The sequence below is a fragment of the Poecilia latipinna genome, unplaced genomic scaffold, assembly GCF_001443285.1.
Source record: "Poecilia latipinna isolate Pla-1442-1.1 unplaced genomic scaffold, P_latipinna-1.0 Scaffold3759, whole genome shotgun sequence".
Taxonomy (NCBI): domain Eukaryota; kingdom Metazoa; phylum Chordata; class Actinopteri; order Cyprinodontiformes; family Poeciliidae; genus Poecilia; species Poecilia latipinna.
This window is the reverse complement of record NW_015116375.1, coordinates 22,355-31,178: the sequence shown is the minus strand read 5'-3', so window position 1 is coordinate 31,178 and position 8,824 is coordinate 22,355. Positions and strand designations below refer to the sequence as shown.

The 8,824-nt window shown below is 40.7% G+C and overlaps 1 long non-coding RNA gene across 1 annotated transcript; it reads right to left on the bottom strand.

Moving 5' to 3' along the window:
* Positions 1–4,090: 4,090 nt before the first annotated feature.
* On the bottom strand, positions 4,091–5,475 carry LOC106941604 (uncharacterized). The gene is made up of 2 exons (XR_001423408.1): positions 5,137–5,475; positions 4,091–4,505 (listed from the first exon to the last, which is right to left on the bottom strand). It is a non-coding gene; the product is annotated as an uncharacterized LOC106941604 (long non-coding RNA).
* Positions 5,476–8,824: the final 3,349 nt, after the last annotated feature.

Sequence of the window (8,824 nt, the reverse complement as noted above, 5' to 3'; positions counted from 1 at the left end):
TTAATGAGATCCACCCAGAGCAGCGATGCAACCCGGCTGCAGGGGAATGGGAGACTCCTCTCTCTCTTTACTGTTTCATCAAACAAAAATCCAGGTTATGGAGGACAACGGTAGTTTAACAATGAGCACAGAGAAGTCCTGACAGCACAGGTGAGCATAAAGGAAAGGAACTCAAACGCTGGTAGACAACAAAACTACGTAAGACAACTAGACAGTAGAGACAAGGATCCAACAGGGAGCAGGGAACACAGCTGGGAGCAATCGGGGCAGACAGACCAAACAGGAACTAAACTGACGCACAAAAAAACAAATCCTCAAAGGTATGATGCTGCTATGAATGAAAAAAAAAATATTCAAAGATTTTCTGGATAGTTTTTAAACAATCCAGCGGATCAGGCACTAAACAGGACTAGTGACTCTCTTCTTCTCATCTTCGTGTCCCAAACAGTCACAGGCAGAGAAACTCGAAAAGCAATCAGGGAGCAGGCAGATATGACGGACAGGAGGCAGGAAACGGGTCAGGTACGCAACCAGGACATCAGACACACAACGCTCTGACAGATTTACGACATGGGCCACATTTATGACCAAGCAATCAGTGGTCAGCAGAGCAGTGGAGCACCATGGGATCAAGGACGATAATGACATTAAAATAAAAATAACTGGAACAGCAGTAACTCCACGAGTAACTTTATAACCTCTGAAAAAACACACAAGCCAACATTGATTTGGCAAAGCTCCACATATAACACCTCACTGATATCGTTCTGTCTCTACAGGCGTTTTCACACCTGCAGCTTGGAGATCAAAACTGCATCATTTGTTACATTTTCAGCTGCTGTGTTTCTCTTTCACACTAAACGGTGTGAAATGAATAAAACCCTTTGAGCAACTTGTTCCCCTCCTGGCCTGTGGGGGCGCTGTGCAAAGAACCACCGAAGGAAATGACATGAAAACCTCTGAAGACTCAGTGCAAAATCCTTTTTCACAAAATGTAAACAAAAATGGAGTAGCATCAGAGTTTAGAAATTAGAGAGTTTCTCTTCTGTCTTTGGTAAAAGGCCATGAGCTAGCAGTCGTCTCGTGGGTTTGTTTTGGTTGTATTTACCCAGAATGCCTTGCGCTATAGTCCACTTCCAGCTTTTGGAGCGGTCTCCAGTTTAATTGCCGTTCATTGAGACTGAAGTTTTTAGGTGGACCAAACTTTGATTCCACATTCAAACCTTTGCAAACAAACTGGACTTTCAAGGTAAATGGACCAGAGTCTGATTAAAGCGGACTAAAGAGGACGGGTGTGAATGCATCCTACGTCTCTAGCAGAGCTTTTAGCTCTTAGAGGAACTGGTGAGAATATTTCTTTTTTTTTTTCACACCGCAGGAGGTGCAGCAGCTTTCTGGGTCATAACATCCTGCTTTAACCGACTCTCCAGTAAACTGTCCCTGAACAAGCAATTAGCAGACCGCTCACTGAGACCTGACCTCAGCAGGCAGAGCCGCCTCTGCAGCCGTCTGTTGGTGCAGATATACATTTATGGATGTGTGAAAAGTCTGCTCTCCACAGCAAGGCTGTATGTGTGAAAGTGTGTGAACTGTCATGCAGGTGATATCAGCAGTGACATTACGCCGCGTCCCGCTGTGAGGGGATCAGGAAGGAGACAGATGCAGCACGCAGTTGATTGACACAGTTAGACTTCGACACACATGTAAAAGCAGCAGCAGTGACGGAAATAAATACAACCTCAGATTAAACACTCATTTATCAAGATTAAAACTCCTGCAGCGATCAACACTGCATTAAGGCATCCTTTATGGATGTAAAGGTTTCCGTCCTGATCTGCACTGTGGCTTCATCAGACCTGCAGCTGGACGGTTTCCATCATTGTTTCTGCAGACAAACGGCACAAAGCCTGGATCTGCTGCTCATCTGCTCGTTTTACGATCCATCAAGTGAAACAGCAGCAACACACTCGGTTTGTTTTTTCTCTCCAACTGAATGAATGAATTTCTCCAATAAGAATAAAGACTGCATGTCTCTCAACTGGACTGAGATGTGTGTCTACAGAACCGTTCAATAAATTAGAATATCATTAAAAAATCCATTTATTTCAGGAACTTTTACCAAGTGAAACAGACAAATTAATTACACACAGACGCATACTTGAAAGCCTTTCTTTCTGTTTTAATCTCGATTTTCTGCTTAAAACATCGTGACATTTAAAATTATATCACCTCAGACTAAAAAAGAAATGTGGGTTTAATGAAAAGTATGTTTAGTTTATTTTCAAAAGGTGTAGATGAATGTATATAAAACTCAAAATAGAAGCTGATATATTCAAATTTGAACGTAAAACATTCAAATTAAAACATTTGAATATTTTAATTATGTCTTAATAAATCCCATACTCTTCAATGAAACAAAAAAAACTTTATACAGTGTTTTTTGGCTGATCTCTGTTTTTCATTAAAATTGAACGTTGTGTAGGATCTAATCTAGAACATAAAGTTCAGCCTGTTTCCATGAATATCTCAGTCTTTATTACTTTAAGATCTGACCTTTTGTTTTCCATCTTAAATGACCTTTTCAACAGTTTCTGTGAGTCCTGGCGCCTCTCCAGATCAACACGCTGGTTTCTTTTCCTTTCATGGCGTCGGCCACCATCCGAGTTATGAATCCTCTGACCAATCGGGAAGCTCGTACTTCTGCATGAACCTCCTGCTGTTCAGCAGCAGCGAAGCAGTTCAGTTACCCACAGACTCCTCACGGTGAGCTGTTTATAGCAGCGAACCGCCACACAGCGAGCGGCCACAGCGGAAAACAAACAGAAATAAAATCAGGAAACTGCATTGATTGAGACTAAAAAATAGAAAAAAAAACATGTATTTTTAAAGAAAAGCCAGGATTATGACCTGCTGCCTCTGCAGCAGAGAAACATCAGTGAGCATCAAAGCCTTTCCTCTGCCAAGGTGATAGACTCTACAGCTCAGAAGTAATTTGCTTGATGGGCGTTTGATACCAGAAGGTGATAGAAAGAGCTTTACTGAAGGTGTTGATCACGTTTCGTTCTAAGAGATTACAAGTTCAGACTTCATATTTTTACTCCTTCCTCCTCCTGCAGGAACTCAGAACGACAGTGAGAGATTCCTGACGGCTTTTTGACATGTAGTACAGATAAATGAACGATTTATTGTTGCCCTGCTCTCTCTGGGTACTCTTCCCCTCACTGCCCAAACGAGTAGAGCTTCATATGGAACAGGGTTAATGTATCCATTACTGCATGTTGGAAACCACGTTACTGTGATTTTTATTTTAAATATTGTACATTTTTCTCAGTTCTGCCTTCATATCTGCTCTTTGATCTTCAGGGCGATATCCGGGTCACATGTTTTTGTCATGCATTGTGGTTGTAGTGGTGAGGACAGACCCGGTGGGCCCAGGTAGTCGTGTGAAATGATGATTTTAACGATAATCATGAAGGTGAACAGAAATCAAGGCAGCACCAGTGAACAATGAGGCTAAGGACTCAAACACAGACTGACTGGCAAAGACAATGACATGAAACAGGACAAGGATCAGGGAACAGGTGGGATTAAATACACAATCTACTCAGGGAACACGAGACACAGCTGGGAACCGAACTGACAGAAAAACCAGATCCTCCAGTTTTACCTCCATGCAGCGTCTGTATTCATGACACTGGGAATATTTTTGACTATTGATGTTTTGATATTTGTGCAGCTCCATGGACTAAATTAAGCAACAAAAAAGGAAAATAAATTTAGCAAATGATGGAATGTCCTCCTGAATGAGATGGTTTTTATAGCTGTTAAGTGATCAGACAGAGAAGTGAAAGTTTTATGTCATGAACTTTTAATTTTCTAAATGACGGCAAAAAGACTTGAGAGAGTAATAAAGCTCTTCCATACTTACTGCCTTCATGCCTTGACCTTTATTTTTATGCCTTCCTTAATGCCAGGGCCTCTCAGTGTCTTTTAAATGATTACATATTGTGATCATAGTTTGCTGTTGCATGTGCAGCTGTTCACTAATGTGCTCAACCGTTAGCAGAAACTGAACGTGTGCAGAATTATGTGGCTTATCTTTATTTCATTTTTTGTTCATAAATCAAGTCAACTTGATGGTAAAAGTCTGAACTCACCTCTTAAACCTTTTCATAAAGTTTCAGTTTTTTTGTTTTTCTTCCTCCTTGTTGCCAGACTAAAGTAAGAGCCGCTTTACAGGCGTTTTTATTTGTTTGCATTTGATTTGCGGCCGCCCTCGCCGCTGATCCTCGGCTCCTCTGGGAGTTCGTTGAAGGACAGAATCTCTCTTCCCCCGGCAGGCGAAATGAATTCATTTAACAGGCCAGAAGCCTTTAAACAATGCTGCTCTCCCCCGTGTCTCTGCTGAAGAGGCTGCTCTGTGCAGCTGCTGCATCTCAATTCAGATTTCACACCTTTTCATTGCTCCTCCAACGCTCAGATCCACAGTTAGTGCCCCCAAAAGCCTGTGGAGAAAAGGGATTTAGCTTTGCTTCAAGTAGAATAATCTTCTGTTTTCACCAATTGTGTGAAACCAAGAGGTTAATAAGGATAAAAAGGAGTAAACAAAGCATCTTTTATATTAAAAATACTGGCACAGGGCAGTTTGCTTTAATTTATGATAATTAATTAGTCCCAAAAGGTCCAACAGTCTGAAAAGTTTTGCATTTATTGTCAAAATGGGGAGCAGATGAAGTCCCAGATGGACGGTTATTGTCAGGAGTCGATGCAATGAAAAAAAATTATGATAATATATGACATCGACTGAGGCCGACTGGAAACCAGTTAAACCAGTTAAACCAGGAACAATTAGATCACCACAAACCATGTGAGGCTAATTAAATAGAAAATATTCATGCAAACTGACTAAGAATGGTTAATTATATATATATATATATATTGTTTTCTTCACAGTACAGATGAACATGGACTGAATCCAAAGAACTTCTTAGTTCCTGCAGTTTTCAGCTGGACTGGTTTAACCTAACAAATTATTCCTCTAGTCACTGAAAGCAGCGACACTAAAAGCTGAAACTGTGAGCAATGATACGAGTTTAGTTGTGAAATGTTCTAAAGAAAATCCAACTTAAAGTTTACCTTTGTACAAACTGTTTTCTGCAGTTTTCTGACCTCAGCTCTGAAGGTTTGGTTGTTTTTTTTTCCTTCTGTTTCCGTTTTTCCCTTTCGTCCTGAAAAATTCTGTTTATGTTCTATTTTAAACAACATTATTCAAACAAAACCCAGAAGTTTTGTTTCATGCGACTAATCCTGAGTGCCGATCCGTGCTCGACTCCTGCCTGATGAGATCAGGGTGATAAATCCTCCACTGCGCCGCTAAGTAGCGGCTCAGCTGCTGCTTCCTGTTCCAACAGGAGCAGATCTGGATGGTTGAACTAAAGAAAACCTTTTCTTCAGTCAGAGTATGAACAGCCTCCTCCAATCCTGTTTTAATCTAAAGAGGGGAGAACAGAAATCACTCAGGCGTCCCTGAGCTGATTGGTTTCCTCACCTGATGCTCGTTGACAGAAAATGAACAGCTCTGCAGAAATCCTTCTCAGGCCTCGTTGTGAGCATGCTTGATGTGAAACCTTCAGTGTGGAACATTTTAAAGCTCAAACAACGCAGCAGGTTTGCAAACATTTTGTTTGGTAGTTAAATGTGGATTTCTGCAGCTCCAGCTTTGTGACCCTCCAGGTTCTGCTTTTCATCTGGACTGAATGTCAGAGAGTAAAATGTTCCTCTACCTTGTTGACACTTTATCAATTGCTGCTAATAATCTTCATGGCTTCTTTTATAACGTCGGTTAGCTGGAGGCACTTCATGTTTATTTATTCAGTCATTCATACTCATGGCCGTCCAAAGCACTTTACAAGACATCGGAGGGAAGGCATTAAAATAAAAAGTGGCCTATGTCCTAATATTTATGCAGTATAATTAAATTTGGTACAGAAGGACCTTGGCAGACGTCCTGAATCCTGTCTGCTGGAGCCAAACTGCTTTGGCTGGAGGTAGCATGATGCTGCGGGCCGCAATCCTACCTGGAAACCAGGTTTCTTTAAAAATTGAGGCATTTTAGTTTGAGTCAGGAAGAGGTCAGAGAGAGGAAGAGGAAAACATGGAGGCCATTTTAATGCAGTGCAACACACTCATTCAGCTCTGCTGCTTTCTTGACTCTGGTGACAAACATCATAAAGTTTTACGGATTTTAACTGATGTAAAAATGTGGAAGAGATGAAAATACAGATTTTTATTGCTGCTGACAGTGAAAATGATAAATTTATGAGCTCAAACAAACCCCTACAGGGTCCAACCTGTGAATTGTTAATTTTTCCTAACATTACACCAGGAATTCATCGTGAGGCATTAGAGTAGCAGGTCTGATGCTTTAAATGGATCTGATTTACTGTCCTGCTACAGAAACTCCTCCTCTACTCTCAATAACCTCGCTGACATTTTAACCGCCATGTTAATGAGAGCAACCTGACAGAAAACCAGCCTGGTCTCATGTGAGTCTGTAAAAACTGAACGTAGATCAAACTGCAGCGTCAGCCACTGCAGGTGATCTAAACCAGACAGAAACATTTTATCGTTCATGAGTGACGACAGGCAGTTAAACCAAACAGCAGGAGGAGCAGCATGCTGCAGCTCAAAGGATGAAATATGCAGTGCTGCTGCAAAGTGCCGCACTTGTACAACATTTGTTCAAATAAGGAGAGTTTGAATAATGCAAAGACAAAGACGAGCTGCAGAGAGGAGGAGACAAACAGAAGCAGCTGGGAGTTTATCACGTTTCACACCTCAGAGAAAAACACAAAGATTCATGACCTTCTGATGGGGGATCCTTCAGAAAATAAAGAAGGAAGACAATAAACATCACAACCAGCAGGACCTTTTTAATTAAGAGAAGAGTCTATTTGAAAAGGACGTATAAAAACATCCCACTGTGCTTCTGAAGCACGACGAGACAAAAGACAGGAAGAAAGAAGGTTTTAAAGAAGTCCTGCTTCTTATATAATGCATAATGTATTATGCATTATATTAATGCATAATACATGCATTCATATAACTTTACTCAACACAGAACAAAATGTAAATGACAATACATACCTAAAACAGGTTTGATGAAGTTTGTAATGAATTTATTATGCATGTATGTTCTGGGACTTTCAGGAACATGGAAGTTATTTTCAGTTTAGTGGATCCAGGAAACGGATAAGGAGAGATTCTGGAGGAGTGAAGCATCGGATCTACAGAGATCCAGAAACGTAACATGTAGAACAAGAATCTGTTCAGTTCTATCAAGGGTCTGAATACTAAACCACAAATTTTAGAGATTAATCTTTGAACTTGCTGGAGATTAATCTGTAAGTTCTGGGAAAATAGCCTCGACGTTTTATGAAATAATTGGACAGTTTTTGCAGTTATTGGAAAGTTTTTAGAAAAGTCTGTGAGTTTTGGGACAGTAAATGTCACATTTAGTTTTTGTAAAAGTTGTGGATTCTCAATGGCATGAAGTAAATGTACCAAAGAAAACATCTGATTAACTTTGCACCATTTATGAACTGCTGATTCATTCACCAAGCATCTGTTTTCAGTCAAAGAAAGAAACAGAGCATCAGATGGGAGAAAGCTGCTCTGTGAAGAAAAGAAGTTAAAGGCCTGAGACCAGCAGAAATAAATCCTGCTTCTGTCTGTGACATAATCTGTTTATCAGTTTTTGGTAACACGCTGATCCACAGCACAAACAAATGGACCTGATGTGCAGCGTTTATGAAATGCTCTTCTTGCAGGACTGATAAATATTCAGCTGTAAGAGGGAAGACTTTCCAGAATCTATTTTCATAATTTGACACCCAGAAATGGAAACGCTGAATGATTCATTAGGGACACACAGTCACCAAGAACATTTCCAGAAAACGTTTGACACTTTGACTCATGCTTCTGCCCGAAACCTGAAGCTCCTCCATCAACGTCCTGGACCCGTTTCCTTCACCTTGTAGCAGCAGCGGGCCCAGGGCCCGGCTTGATCCGTCATTACCATAAATTAATTTGAACATTTTGGGAGGCTTTCTCTCCAGGCCACTGGCCTGGTGCGTACAACGCAGAGCTCAGGAGTTTTTATCTCAGACCAACAGACACAGAGCAGGCAGAAACTGGGCTAAATAAAGCAGGAGGCCTTTTAATGTATGCACAGGGAAAATTAGAGGATAAACTGATGCTGAAAATGAACACGAAAGCACTTTAGAGGTTACGTAAGTCCTGATATGTGAGGCGTTTGGATGTTATTCCCTGAGAATTAATTGTCTTTGTAAAATTGGTACAAATGTTAGTGTAAATCCCCTCTGACCTATTTACAGCAGAGACGCTTTAGCTTTAACTCCAGCTGACAGGCAAGGAAGTTGGCTCCAACTTCTGTAAACATGTTGAATAAATTACTACAGAACACAACACTGATCTGCAACTAAACAGTAAGTAGTAGCTACATTTACTTCTTATGTTTTCTCATTTTCTTTAACTTCTTCTTAACTCTTTTGCTTCACTTCTCTTGTTAAAATTAGCTCCTCATTTCCTCCGTGATACTCTTGGATTTCTCTGCACTATCAAAACATTGCAACACAAATCGGACTCACCACAATGATCAGCTCCTCTCAGCCTTGGCCCCTGGACCAAACAGTATTTATGTTTTCCAGGGTCTAAAAATCTCCAGGATCAAGACTCTTCCAATGATCGTGTTCATTGTTTCCAGTAAACTTGATAAAAATTTGTTGGAGTCTCCTGAAAGTAT